At 38.9% G+C, this 15,628-nt stretch overlaps 1 long non-coding RNA gene across 1 annotated transcript; it reads right to left on the reverse strand.

Annotated features, from left to right (window-relative positions):
* Positions 1–1,136: 1,136 nt before the first annotated feature.
* On the reverse strand, positions 1,137–14,989 carry LOC133159868 (uncharacterized). Its single transcript, XR_009715761.1, has 4 exons — positions 14,593–14,989; positions 9,541–9,606; positions 3,693–3,740; positions 1,137–3,253 (listed from the first exon to the last, which is right to left on the reverse strand). It is a non-coding gene; the product is annotated as an uncharacterized LOC133159868 (long non-coding RNA).
* Positions 14,990–15,628: the final 639 nt, after the last annotated feature.

Genomic DNA, 15,628 nt, shown 5'->3' on the forward strand with positions numbered 1-15,628 from the left:
CAATTTAGTGTGTTGATGTCCAAAATAAAACATCTGGAAAAAAAATTGTGATGACCCAGATATAGAAATCAGTGAAGTACATGCAAACTGGCTGAAGTATTCCAAAGGTCAGAAATGAGATTAGTAAATCAGAGTACTTGAATATAATTTCTAATCAGTTTGACTCACAAATGTGGTATCAAAAAAGTACAGGTGAAAATTGAAGAATTTTTGGTGCTCCTTATAGTCTGAAAAATACGGAAACTATTACGGTAACACACTGTCCATTTCATGTTCCGGGTTTTATCTGTCATTCGGTGCCAATGTATGTTTTTGGCTCTCTTCAGCATAGGAAATTAGGTAGTGTGAGCAACTAGACAGGGAGGTCTAAGATCCGCGTCTGCACCAGAAGGGCGCCAGATTGTTCCTCTTGTTCCATTGTGTGAATCTGATTGCCATCTTGCATCCTGTCTCACTCCAGTGATATTTTTCATTCTACTCCCTGTTGGATAGTCTTTGTTTTTTGTTGTCCCTGTTCTCTGAAGTTTTTGAATCTTCCCGGCAACCCTTCTCGCTCGCTCTATGAATCATCGTAAGCCACACGTTTCCCTTGTCTTCTCCTTTTCTTGTTGTGCTTTTGTTTGCTTTTACCTTTTTTTGTTTGTTTTGGTTAGCGCATTTTTTGTGTCATATGTTTAACCGTTACAATAATTCTGGAAAGATTTTTTACTAACTCCAATCTGTTTTAACCAAATACATAATGTGCGATGATTTGGCCTGAGCAGTTAATCTGTAGCCAGAGCCAGCACAGCGGTAATTTGCAAGCGCTGACAGGTTAATCAAGAGATTTTTTTTTTTTCTGGAAACGCAAAGTAGGAAGATATACAGAGGATTGTTGCAGGACAAATTATGGCACATTTTCTAGTGATCAATGAGGGCTGCAGTACAGCACCAGCTGTGTTATCATTGCTTTTCCATCCCCATCTGCCACTACTACTGCTAAACCTGACACTCTTTCAATCCGCCGGTTGTTACTACCCAGAAAACACACACAAACACACACACGCAGCAGCAGACACGTATATTGTATTTGATTATCACAGCTGTGTTGGTGCTTTTTATTTTTGGATGTTAACACTTTTTAACATATTCTCAGCATCTCAACACATTTCAATGGAATGGAATGTTCTTTGTATTTGGATCTGATATGGACTATAGAATTTAATCTAATGGATGGGTTTGTCCTGCAATGGGGGTGTTTATATTTTTACAAAAGCAGACAATGAGAATGCGCAGCAGCGGTGAGTGGCAACCGTTCGTAAATGTCATATGAGATTCGCTAAAAATGTTGTTTTAAGGTGAGTAGTAAGTAAATATCGTAAATGAAAAAGTTTAAAAGTTTGGTTGCGCTGAGAAAAAATTATCGGTGAAGGAAATTCATTTGACAGCATGCGAAATATTATGCACCATGACCCGTGGTAACCTCAAGCTTCTTTGTTTGGATAATCCACAGATCTCTTGCTTTGACATGAAAGAAAAATCCATGGCCGTTTCATCAAGATCAGCTGTAAATCGTACCTGAGAAGAAAAATGACCTTTGTCAGAAAGTATTGAAAAATTGGAACAATATTGCACAGAATAGCGTTTCCTCTCCTGAGAAGACTTTTTACGTCATTTATTTTCTATCATCAACGATATTTGTGACTTTTTTTTCTTCAAATATCACATGCAGAATGAAAATATTTATATTCATGTTTTTACAATCCTGCTCAGAATGATTTGTAAAAAATAAATCCCCACGCCAAACAATGATAACTCTTTAGCTCTTTTATCATATTTTGCCGAAATTGTCATCTTGCATTTGAGATTGTGCTTGTTTTGAACACCTCTGTTATGCCCAAGCCCACTTACTTTTCATTTAGTTCCACAAAACAGAAAACAACCCAAGGCATCCCTCAAGCAAGACTGCTGAATTTACACATTTTTCCTCAGATGCCAAAAGAGCTGCTTACCTGCTTGCCATCATCTCAGGGGTGAATGTCAACTCTAATCACACACTTTAATTCTTGCCTGTTGTGTTTTGGCTTCAACTTGGATTTGTTAAATAGAGCTTTGCTTCACTGTAACTGCAAGAATGATTAGTAAAGAAATGTACAGACACAAATGTTCCATTGTTTGACAATTACTGACACTAATTTCATCAATGTAAAATTTATTTAATTTATCAACTCAAACAGGCTGTCACAAATATATTTTCCTTATCGTACGCCATTTCTGGAGACACAGTGTATTTGTTTTCACTTATCTAAGTTGATGGAGCAATTTAAAAAAAGCACTAAAGCACAACAAATTTCCTGCACAATAAGTTCCAGCCTGATTGCTCACATTTGCGATGTGTTGTGGGATGGAATAGAAAATGTCAAAATAAAAGCTCAGTCCTTTGGGTTGAATACATTCCTTATTTTATATTTTGCCATTTTTCTTATCTGAGATGTCACAGCAACTATCTCGAATATTTTAAGACAGTGATGTTCTGGTACCTCTGGGTTTTCAGAGAAACACGGGAGGATTTTCAACAATTACAAAATCCCAAACAATGACCAATAAATCATCCTCTGATAAATGACGGTTCACCCAGAGGACAACGTGCAGTGCTGCAAGTTCTCCAGAAAGGATTTAAAAATAAAGAAATCTCTAAAAGTGATAGCCACACCTCATTTGCATATTGCACATAACACATTTTGACGATAGTATTTAACACTGGACAGAAATGCAAAGTACAAAAAGCAAAAGGTGATCTCTGCGAATAGCTTACATCATCACTCACATTTTGGATTTATTGACCACCCCTCACAAGACCTGTTCTGGAACATTCTCTCACTTGAGATTGTAAATCAAGTTAAAAATCCAAACACCATGAGACTTTTGGATAAAAGACGCAGCATGTTCACCAGTCTAGCGGCATTCTCTTCAACCTTTGTGAACAACCTCAACTGGGATTCACATCACTGAACAAAATTTCAGAGACTCATCCTGAAGATAAATGCAGGTTTTACATGTTTACTAAATATCAGCTTGACTGCAAGCAGTCGAGTTCACTGCAGGGGTACTGCGGCCCTCACTGTCCTCTGTCATCCCGGCAGGAGCGAGGAAATCAGCGAGAACAAGAGTTTGATGGACATACTGTGGAATTGTCTCGGTCAGGGTTCCGTAATGGAGATGTGCATCTGCTGCATCATGCAAAGCCTTCACACAGAGCCCGTCCACGGAGACGCTGTGATCAAGAAGAATCCAAAGAAAGAACGACAATTGGAATTTGAAAAACCATCCTGCTACTATGTTAATGTCACAAGCTTCACATTCGGTTAAAGTGTAAAACAGAATACATGTCATGCGGCTCTTGTGTTTCTGAGAATATATGTACGTGCTTGGGAAAACAGGCATACTGCTTGAGAAAATGTCTTCCGTGAAAATATTTAAGTGATATATAACCCGCAGTTATACGTGAAAGATGAAAATGACGGCACGTATAAAAATGCCAGCGCCTCTGTCCACACCATGACTGCATATAAACAAATTTAACCAGGACCATGAATCACTTCCATATAGAACCCCGTCGCGTTTACTCTCGGCAGCCTTGACGAACAGCAATATCAGCTGCAAGACAGTGATCAATCTGCATTACATTTACAAACTACTAAAACAACACTCACCTTTTCTCCTTGTCGTACAGCGCAAAGCATTGTGGCTGAGTTCAGGAGCTGGGGACAGAAAGCATTAAACTAAAAGGTCATTGCTCAGTTATTAGGCATGGCGCTGTTTGCTAATAGCTCTGCCCAGAGAGGCAGCTATTGATCAGGACCTGTCCCCGCTCCAACAGGGAGGATTACACACATTTCATTTGTTCTATTTAATTGAGCAGGGTTCACCTTGCAGGGAGTCCTCGTGCATGTACACACACCAAAGCACCTACAGTATATGCTTGGTTTAATCCGAACATGTGCACATGTGGATACAAAGAAACACAGACGAACACGGTTGAAGCAATAAACAACGGAAGCAAATATTGCGGTTCGGTAATATTTGCATAGTGGACTGCGGATTTACGATGGTCTTATATAAATATGTTGACAGTAGTGAATCATCTTACATGTGTCACTTATGATAGAGTTAATCACATAGCTCTCTGAATAAATAGTCATGAACATGTTTTCTAGTATCATATTTTTCAGACTGTATGGTGCACTGGATTAGAAGGTCCTCTCTCAATGAAAAGGTCTATTTTGGAAAATGTGCATATATAAAGGTGCCTTGGGTTACAAGGTGCCCCAGGTTATAAGGCGTAGAGTCTCAAGGAACAGGTCTATTTGTAGAAATTTCCATAAGGTGCACTCGGTTAAAAGGCCCAATGGAGTATAAATTGCATTACTCAACGTTAAGGGAAACAAACCGGACCAGCAGATGAGTCAAACTTCATCCAACTTCAGTTTGACATGCATTCATAAAGTGCATGATTAATTTCTGAGAAAATTAACAGATTATAAGTGTGGCTTATATTCAGAAAAATACGGTTGATCATCAGTGGATTTGAATTCCGGCGAGGCCCTGCGCTAAATCTCTTCGATGTTTATCTGGACGATCTAATCAGATTGAAACCAGTAATAGGGTTCTTAAGATCTGCTGGGGCATGGATCAAGTCATTTGAGGTAGCCGTATCGTACCGGAGAAGTACCGTAGCATTTTATTGTATAAAGAAACATATTTGGTCTATCAAGTTTAGTCAATCAAGAATATCAAACGGAACAATAAGCAAAAGGAGAACCTGACGACGCCGACCACTATTCCAAAGCCATTCTTTTCAAATATATACGTGGAATATCCTCACAGTATTCCCATTGTTCCTATTCAATTTCATTTCATGGCTCATACATTGATCGTTATTTAAAATTTGCGATCCGGATGCATTTTGAATCGAAAGACCACAACAAAGCAAAAATGGAAGTTTGACTTTTGTTTAATTCATCAACATCTTGCACCATTTTTATCATCCTTCACGGAGCATTTGATGTATTGCTGCAGTTGCTGTAAAGCCTTTGTTTTGTGGGAGGTCAATAACTCATCTGTGATCACGCAGTGTGACCGTTGTGATGCACTCTGATCGAGAGAGTATTAGACTCTTTTGGTGATCAACAGCAAATCTGTCACTGCTATACAGAGTGACACAACCTTAAGAAGCATCTTCAGCGGCCCGATAACTTACACAGTGTTTTATCACAGCACGAAAAGGTTCTATAGGGCAGTTGGAGCACACATTCATCATTTTATAATTATGCATTATATGCAAGGGCTTGGCATGTTGACAAATTAAGCAATCTGGAAAGGCACAAGGATGCAGAGGGCTTAAAGGAGCTATTATCAGATAAGTTTGGACCTCAGCGCGCTGCATATTACTGCCAAAGGCGTATTGTGTACTCTAACATGAGGATCCAGATTTAAAAGATACACCGAGGATGTCAATCATTTTTTAAATCATAAACCACCAGACCTTAACTTATTCATCTCAACCACTTAATTTTAGTCATATTACACAACCAGAATGGTAGTTTAGTAAGAGTTACCACATACACTAAAATAACACAGTAAAGCGCAAATACATAAAGAAAAATATTTGTAGTCTGTTACCTTACAAGACTTCTGTTCTTGATATTACACAACAGTGCTGACCTACTGCACCATGGACAGTTTCAATTTCACAGCCGGTGTCCATTATGCACACGGCAGATTAAGGGTCTTGTGCAGCCTAATCGCAGACAGAGTCAGATTGCCCTCAATGTGGCTTCACTGGCTCTTAATGAGGCCATTTTCCTGCAGCGAGGATCACTCAAGGGGAACTAATCTCTAGTGTGAGGTCCAGGAGGGGCAGAGAGTATGAAAATAGCAGCAAGACTTTTAGTTTTTATCGATTTTGTCCGCTGCAGGCTATCGAAGGACCGATCATACCTGTGTGTTTTTACAAGTAGTAAGAAATTATATGATTTTTTTTTTTCAAGTAAGCCTAACTGGAGGCTTACCATTGCTACGGATTTTGATTGAACGGCTTCAAATATAACCGATTCAAAGGGAATCCAATCAAGTTTGGAAACTGGAACAGCAAACCAGGACACATTCAAAAAGTAATGAACACAGAATTGAAGTCTCAAAAAGACAAAAATAAATGTACTGTTTTTGCATACTTCTTTGTGCGATCTATCAGTTTTTCTAACAAACTAAACAATTAATTACTGCAGTTGTTCATAAATAAAAACAAATAAATTTCTCATCATTTGAAAAGCAAGCAGTTACATAACATTGCTTGGTCTATAGTGTGAGAATATTTTTCATCTGAGCAGGTTGTTTTACGCACATAGGCAGTTTGCTCCTCTCCGTTGTTGAAATACATGCTGACACATTCACTTGCACATTGGCCTTTTGACCTCTGACACTCAGAGGGCACTGGGAAGTCTCATTAGTCACAAAATGCAAAGACACAATTGTGGAGAAGGTTGGCAAAAATGGAATGTAGTGGAATAGTTGCTGTCAGTGAAAAAGCAAGTATAGCAGAGCTCAGTCATATTTTCCAGAAGAGGTGGAGGCCATTAGCGCCTAATAATAGCGCAAGAATATAATGTTAGTATATGCCAAGACACCCTGTCCGCAGTGGATTACAATTTAGACACTTAACAACTGGCCACTTACTTCCATTGACGTGCTTCAGTGGGATATTTTGAGACGTTTCGTTTCCTGACAGCTCCAAAAGGTTATGATTTACATAAAGGAAATGTGATTTTGATTAAGTCTTTATCAATGAAGGAGGAGCCTGGCGAAAAGGGAAAGATGTGTGGTTGGAGACCACAAATAAGTTGAAGCCTGGGCTGGGTATAGCGGAGACATATTGTATTAATTATGTGCTATTAATTGAACAGTAAATGTGTTGGACATTAATGCCAAATCATGTAAAAAGTCCCGTGGTGAGCAAGATTTTAAATGAACCACTCCTGACTTCCTCTAAATGAATTTAGATTATATCACCAACAAACAGCCTTAATGTTTTCGGCCGTTAAAGTGGCAGTGTGTAAATATTTTTTCCATATAGTGCTCAACTAATAGAATGCCATGACCTCGAACCCCGCTGAGGAACTTTTTTGCTAGGTTGGTCTCCTTCGGGTATCCATAGTAGAAATATGGTGAGACATGTCAGCCTCCTGTACGGTGAGGCGTGACTTATGTAATATACCGTATTGGCCCGAATATAAGACGAGTATTTTTTTCATTGAAATAAAACTGAAAAAGGGGGGGGGTCGTCTTACATTCGGGGTCTAGACAAAGGCTTTTTTCAAACTTGAGTCTGGAAAAAGAGGTGGTCGTCTTATAATCGGGGTCAATACGGTAATTAGCGATGACAAGACCGACATTGTTTTTGCCCATTGTTAAAACAAAATTAAGATTGAAACATTGTCTTTAAGCTCTCAAATGTTTCGTCAAAAGCAACAAACATGCACCACTACGCCAAAACAATTGGTGGAAAAATACAAATTAAAGTGAAAAATTCGCAGATGATGACAATCACAGTGATGAACAAGACTCTGCAATATTAAAAATATATATATAGTCCATCTTATTGATAAATGAGGCAAAGTGATTTTGGCTCGTAGGTGAGTGAATGCAGCATAATCTGTTCCATGTCTCAAATGAGGCAATGCATGAGCAGGTGTGAATGAGTCAATTAAAATTTTTAATGACAGGGAGGCTATGATGATGGAAAGAGGAGGTAGAAGTGGATCCGCATACCTAAGTGCGAGACTTTGTTCCAACGAGGCTCTCAAGTGCGTCGAAACCCTGCCAAACTCCAGCTTATAAAGCTGACTAACCGTCTATCTGTCGCTGCCAGTTTGCACTTGCTTCGTCTGTGGGGTCTCCTTTTAGAACTTTGAATGGAAGTTCTTAAGTGGAGGAAGTTCGTGAGCAATTTAAATTGTAAACTTAAAGCATGAAGTAACATTTGATTGGCCTTGACAGCGCTTGCATTTACTTTCTGGCTAAGAACAACCAGCGCATTGTCGCTTGCTTAATTAAACATTTTTAATAGTTTCCATTTGGGCCCTAATATTGTATTATAAACGTTTTGCATTGAGATAAATATATTTGGTGACAAATTTAGTAAGTCTGTTGATTCTTCACAAAAAAAATTGGACGGGTCTGTTATAAATAGTGACCTACTTCTGATAAAACCTTTTTTTCATTCTGTGCAGATGCTGGATTTTGCTTTATATCTGTTTCATTTTCATTTTGCGACCAACTCCTTTCTCCTGCTCACTGAGTAGGCCTTGTCCCCAGGCCAGACGGGATAATTAGATTTGGGAATGCAGGGAAAAAGTCAACGCTCTTGCCAATGCAGTCGCACATGCCCAATACGGTCTAGATTATGCAAATCAGCAGCTCTTGCTTCCTTTGAAAATGTACAGAGATAAACAGAGGGTTCAAACAGAGGACACAGAACGAGTCGCATCTTCCCGCTGTAAGAGAGGCAGCATCATTCTCATTAAGTTTATTGGTTGTAGCTACTCTACGCTATGCTTTAGCAACTTTGAGAAGGTATTTTTAACTGGAATTCAACTGCCTCACAATCTCATCTTTATTTTGGTCTTGAAACAGCTGTTTAAGTATGCAAGTATAGCAAAAAAAATACAATAGCAGTTAAGGGGGAATGAAAATTAATTTGTTCAGCATATAATTATTACTCATATGCTGGGCTAATAGGAATGGGGGCATGCAGCTGATATAAATCCAATTAAGGGAAAAAGCATAGCGTGACAAGGCAGTTGTCGTGGTGTATGCATTTTAATTCAACAACCCCCAAAAAAATCAGACCTGGCCATTTTCAGTTCTTGTCTGCAGTAGAGCGGATAAGCAAAGAAGTTGCTGAGAGTCAAGCGTCAACTGTACAAAAGCATCGTTGGCATGACGATGCCCCAAAAAAGGTAAATCTTAGATGAGGCTCTTATGCGAGCGAGAGATGATTGAAAATGGTCGTGTGTTTCCTTAGTAGCCTTGTGGGTGATAGCCTGGCCTCTGTCATCTATTAAGCAATCTTATTAATTCAAACACCATGCTTCATCATTAGGCTATTACAACTCTGATGTAATCTTGTCAGTTTTATGAATTAAATTACCTGTGTCCTACATGAATTTAATGGACTCTTTGCAAGAATTTATGACAGCTGTGGGGCGATCATTGAAAAGGAAATGAATAATTCCTCCGGGACCGAAAGCACCTTGTTTAAGCTCGTGATTCCACTTTCCAACCAAAAGAGGCCAATTCAAACAATGATCTTCTTCACCTGTCTTTTACTGGGGTTCACATTCAGGCCATGACAACTTAGTCCAAGAAAATAACATGTCAATAATCGCAGACCTGCAGACATTCAGCTGCCAAGCTTAGACGGAGCATAAATAGCCGCCAGGCATGACTTGATGAGAAATTCTACCAAGCTTGGACAGAACCTGGTGAGCATTTGTACTTTACCTGTTATTCTTTTTGGGAACATCGAGAAATCATTGTCTTTTTGGGAGGGCAGGGTTCAAAAGATTTCTGGAAAACAAAAAGTACAGCAAAATTCTATCATGAACCAGCTCTAAAACAGGATAGTTTCTGTATGATTTTTCAATCACTTATAACTTGAGTGGTAAAAAAAAAGATGTACTGTGCGATGAAAATATTTCTACGGTGGACCAATTAGTGCGTGGACAAGCTTAGGATAAAAAATAATAATTCATAGCATGGTTCAATTAAAAAAAAAACTGACGCAACTGTTTATCTTCTCATCAAAGTCAAAGTCTGCTTTATTGTCAATTTCTTCACATGCCAAGACACACAAAGAAATCGAAATTACGTTCCCACTATCCCACGGTGACAAGACAAGAGTTGAGAATGACATTTGACTCTTTTGCAGCCCTTTGCCAACAACTGTTTGTTAAACGTTTAAAAAAAAAAAAAAGATTCCAGCAGGCCACTGCACCATGCACACGTTTCATCAGTTTGCCGTATACTCCGCCTGCGGTGATTCACAATCCATGACTCTGCTCTTCTTGCATTATGCATAACTCAGTTGTTGTTCACCTCTGAATCTTAGAGCCACAGACAAAAATAGCAGTTGAGGAAAACAATGTTAAGTACTAACAATAAAAAATAAAATTAATCGACATATTTTGAAAATACATTTTTGAAAAACATAATGCCATCCCTGAATTAAAGTTGCGGTTGGTCATTTTTTAAATCGTCTATATCATCCATTATTGGTTATTTACATGTGGTGAGCTATTTTTAGAACAAGTCTGCGGGCTACTTATGTGGTTCTTGGCTATGGAGAAAGTTTATTGCTCATACATACCAATCTTGCAAAAAATAAAAATAGAAAAAATAAAATGAGGATGGGCAGTACGTAAAACGGTTGGCTGGATTGATAGATGTAGTCCCTGTGATCGCACTTTGATGTAGGCAAATGTTTAATATTGTCTTTTGTGGACGGAGGCAGAAATAGAATGAATCTGAAGAATCTTAACCGCACAATAAAATCAATACATCCGTTCGGATATAACAGTGGCGTCATCTTCGAGATGGGAAGTTGTTTAGGCTATTGTTGAGTTTTTCTGCTTGAATGACACATAACTGAGACAAAAGCGATTTTTTTGTGTGTTTTTTTCTTTTCTTCCGCACCTAAGTGCCTTCAGAGGAGCAACAGGGGATGGAAGGCCCTTGGCATTGGCTGGTGCGTTTAACGGACTGGAAACAAGGCTTCATATTCAGCAATTTATGATCTCAACATAGGAAAAGCAGTATGGAAGAAAGGCTAGGGGAGGGAATAATAGGAGAGACCTCGGGAGGTGAAATGAAGGACATCACCCATGACAAACTCCCATCAGACGATGTCAATGAGAGACGCCCAGCTAACAGGAACAAATGGGATTGCTTCAATCTCAATTTCAAATGTTGTTTTAGAGAGGCTCCATTTGGTGTTCACTTTTGTTCCCCCATATTTGACCTTCAAAATGTACAGTTTGTTGCTCACCGAATGATAACAACAAAATGGTACAAACGTATCGTATACAAGGCAAAGATGACAAAAAATGTTTGAGAAGAATTAAGCAAATTCATGTGGTTAATTTCTCTTTCCTGCCATCTCTCTTTCTCTTCCCCCTGCTGTCTGGCAGTTTAGCAGTTGGCAGAGACTCCCTATCTCCTGACAAAGATTATGTTGGCAGGTAGTAGGAAGGTGATTAATCCGCCTGAGAGGGGAAACAACATTAACCTGCCTCTCAGCATTTGCCACCGCATCACCTTGCAGAAAATACATCGCTCCAACAATAAATTAGCCATATAAAGCTTTTATAAGCTCTATGGTATTTCCGACATAATTATTGAATGAATTAAAAAGAGCATGTTTACCCGGGATGCTTATAATGATCACATCAGCATAGTTGGCTGAAACCTTTTAACCATAAAGAGTCAGGTCCAAAACTGATTAGATCATTATTTTAGTACCCAAACATTTGATGATGTAAAATGCGCAATACAGATTGGGAAACACTGCATTAGGGGACATGAGTGGAAGATGCGCTCAAGATATTGAATATTGATCTTCAAAGGGGAAAGGTATGGTACGATCTGTCATTGTTAACTAATCGTTACGAGCTGTGAGTTATTCCACTACACACTGGTTCAGTGTTTTTAAGTCAAATGCTGTAAAGGTGAGTTTAGACTGACAAAAAACACCTGTGCTCAGGAAATATTTTTTGAAAGAAATATATTTTTGCACATTTCATCTTTTTAATACATCCCTTAGCCTTCTCCTACCTGTCTTTCTTTACCACCCAGCACTCTCCATCTGTCTTCCTCTCTGTTTGGTGCAGATGGAGCAACATGACAAGGGCATGGAAGCCAATCCATTCGAACCTTGTCATCTGCAGGCATTTCGATCTGCCTCTATCTCGATTAGGGGTGGCCGGCTGGTGGGAGATGAGTGTGGGCATGTTTGTGTATGTATGTGTGCATACGTGTGTGTGTCTCAGATATGTATGGATCTGGTCTATTGCATTGCTAACCTGTCTCCTATAACACCTCCCAGTTCTTCCTTCTTGTCATTAACCTGTCACATAACGGTGTATGTATGTAAACAAATAAATAAATAAATAAATAAATAAATAAATAAATAAATAAATAAATAAATAAATAAATAAATAAATAAATAAATAAATAAATAAATAAATAAATAAATAAATAAATAAATAAATAAATATGTATGTATATATATACACACATACAAAAATCAGGATACACCAGCATTGCTGGCCCGCATTTTATTTAAATAGAGTCCTCAGAGTACTACGTAGGTTAACATGGACAGCAACGTAAGCATATTGCCTACTTATGTTACATTAGTTATAAGTTCAAATTGCACCGAAGGGAACATTTATACAGATTCTTAATTCTTCATTTGACCAAGCAAGGCCACAACTTGGGTATCCATCTCCCTCATTGGCTTAATGACGGTGGCTTTGCCCTCATTATCCTTGGCCCTCTGACCAGCTATAGCGCCACACTCATTTATCTTCTCTAGCATCTTTCTCATATGACACTTAGATGAAGTTCATAAGGTGCCGTGATGGCGTTTTTGCGGCATGATAGAATTGTCTGGTCCAAGCGGTACACGGGATATCAAAAACACCCATTTGGCAAGAATTGGTTTGTTTGGAGTAATGTTGGTTGGTGCTAGCACAAAGAGATATACTTCCCGGTGGTTCATAGTGGCAGTTGTGCATGAGGTATTTGGAGATGGAAACACTGACATCATTGACCTTTTGTACAATGTTGTGTCAACCAAGTTAGTGAGCAGCCGATTTAAACAAGCTCATTTCGTGGAAAACGACAAAAACGATTATAGGAACATATGCGTGTTTTTAAGAAATAGAGTGAGGTATTATTTTTAATTATTTGAGAGTCTCAAAGAAAATAAAAACCATCCGCCAACCCCACAAAACAGCTGATGCTGATGAAGGTGAATTTTGTAGCTCAGAAAACCGGTTTTGCTTTGTTGTCATAATATCTCGCCTTTGGGGATGACTGACTCATGGTTAACATAACGCAGCCTTATTACATGCACAGAGGTATAGCAGAATTAATCTTCACCCGCAACATTTGGCAGAGTCATCATATATTTAATGTGTCTTTTAATTGTCATACTGCAGGCAAAACAATACCACCCACTAGAAGTAAACTAAATGATGATTTCCAAACTTTGAAAGCTTTAATTGGTCCACATTGTGCTGGAGAAAAAAAAAAAGTGTACCAATTAAGGCAACCTGCTTTGATGCAAAAAATATGTAAATTAAGCTTCAGAGTCAGACTAAAATATGCATTAAGGTTAATTAACTCTCTGACCCTTTAACCTATGTACTGCCTCAGAGGGATATTTAGCAACCACACCAACAATGTGGTTGCAGCAAGGTTATGAACACACAGTCGGGCTGAGGGGGTGTGAAATATTGCAACTGGCTTTCAAAGTTTAACATGACCCAGACAAAACTGTTGACCTCCCCAAACTTGTCTCATCCGCAAACACATGACACTATACTAGGAGCGGTTTAGCCGAGTGTGTCGCTTGCTGTGCTGAAAAGGCGCAGAGGGTTTTGGGGAGCTTGTCAGTTGAAATCTGTCAAAAGTACTCAGTGGATTTACGCGGGCCTAAGGAGTACAATACCCCCAGACCCAGAGGGCTTATCCCGGGAACTCAGACATTTCACATCGAAATCAACTTTGTGCATCTGAAACCTAACGCCCTGCTTGACACCTAAGTCCCATTGTTTGGCTTCAGCAAAGCACACAATCCATTTGTATTTGCTGTGTTCTGTTTACCTGACCAGAAATAAGGGGCGGGATTATGACATCCTCTTCCTTCCCATGTGGTTTCGTCCCTTTCCATCACTGAAGGTAATCACGTCATCTATCTTTTCTTTAGATAAGCAAATCAGCCTGCGGTCTGCTCCTTTCCTAGTGGCTTTCCTCAAAAGGAAAGGGAGGTGCTCCAAAAGACTTCCTCAAAACTTTCCGAGCTTAGGAGTGCAACTTTTTCTCTGTGAGCGTTGGAGAGCAGCTGGTGGCTGCTTTTCAGGGCTCAAACATGACGCGTGAGTGTTAGATTTGAAGATGGCTGACGTCAACTGTGTTTACCATGGATTATATTCACAGATATATCTGGATAGGACAACTCAAGTGAGATTTTAAAATGGAATGCTGACTGACTGAAGGTAAATGTAATGATTTGTTTCAATCTGACAAGTAATGTGTGACTCTTCTTGTTTAGAAATCTGAAAAAAAGAAAAAACCCGACAGAACTACGTGTACTTCAGACTAGGCTTACACATACACAACTTTGGATATCAAATGCGGGACCATGTCAGGAAAAAAAATAAACACTCCTTTTCCACCTTTATGAAGTCGTGGAATGTCGGTAAACAAGGAACCTGTTCTGTTTTACAAGACACAATGTTTGGATACAGAAATGAAGTGCAACAAACTCACTTTCTTGCAGCTGTTTGGTTGTGACGCCAGAGAATGTGTTCCCAAATCCTCTCAATACTTTTTTTTAATCGGCTCTTCTGTGCCCTGCTGTTAGCACTACAGAAAAAGAGGACAGGAAAGGGAGGGGAAAAGGGATCTTGGCCTCAAAAACTATGAATTACATTCTGTTCTTTAAACTCTGATAAGCTTACACAAGCTTATCTGCTCTACTTCTGCTACAACCACTTGTTGATATGGCCCAAGTAGAACTATTTGGCGAATTCCAACACCCCGATAGCATCCAAAAAACTTATCTTCCACAATGCAGTTTTAAGGTCACTCAACATTTCTTTGAATATCAGATTGAAAACGCTACATGCCTAATTTAACACATGAATACAACGCACTTCACCTTTCAAAGGAATTCAGACAATGTTGCGCTGAATCTTGGTTGGAATCAGAAGCAGAACCCTCCAATGTTTACTTCGGCTTTCGCAAATATCCCAATTCCTGTGTCTAAAGCTTAATAAATTCAACTCTTGCAGTGCTTTTACAACACTGACAGCATTGTTTAACTCATAAAATAATATATATTTTTTTATCCATCTTTTGTTGTTATAAGTTCAGATTGTTTCTTTCTCAATGCAAATCTTGTTCACCCTTTCATTGAGGTTAGCCAAAATACTCACAAAATAATTTCTGTGAATATGTGAAACGATGAAAAAAAGAATCCTTTGTTTATTGGCGGCGAATAAAAAATCCATTACAGTCTACTTGCATTTGGGCCAAGTGAGACAGTGACCTACCACATCCAGCAGATAGAGACATTGTGAAAAATTGCTTTCTGCGCTAACACCCACTCGGCATTAGGGTCAAATAAAAGTGGAACAGGATGTCAGGGCACATCATGACTTTTTATTTTTTTCATGATTATTCAGGCTCGGCCTGTGGTTCCTATTTTGTGTACGTGAGGCAAGAAAGCAATACACATTGTAACAAGTAGTCCAAATCTGATGACTTGAAAGATCTGTCGAGGATAAATTATCATTTCAGCTTC

The sequence above is a fragment of the Syngnathus typhle genome, linkage group LG9 (assembly GCF_033458585.1).
Source record: "Syngnathus typhle isolate RoL2023-S1 ecotype Sweden linkage group LG9, RoL_Styp_1.0, whole genome shotgun sequence".
NCBI classification, from domain to species: domain Eukaryota; kingdom Metazoa; phylum Chordata; class Actinopteri; order Syngnathiformes; family Syngnathidae; genus Syngnathus; species Syngnathus typhle.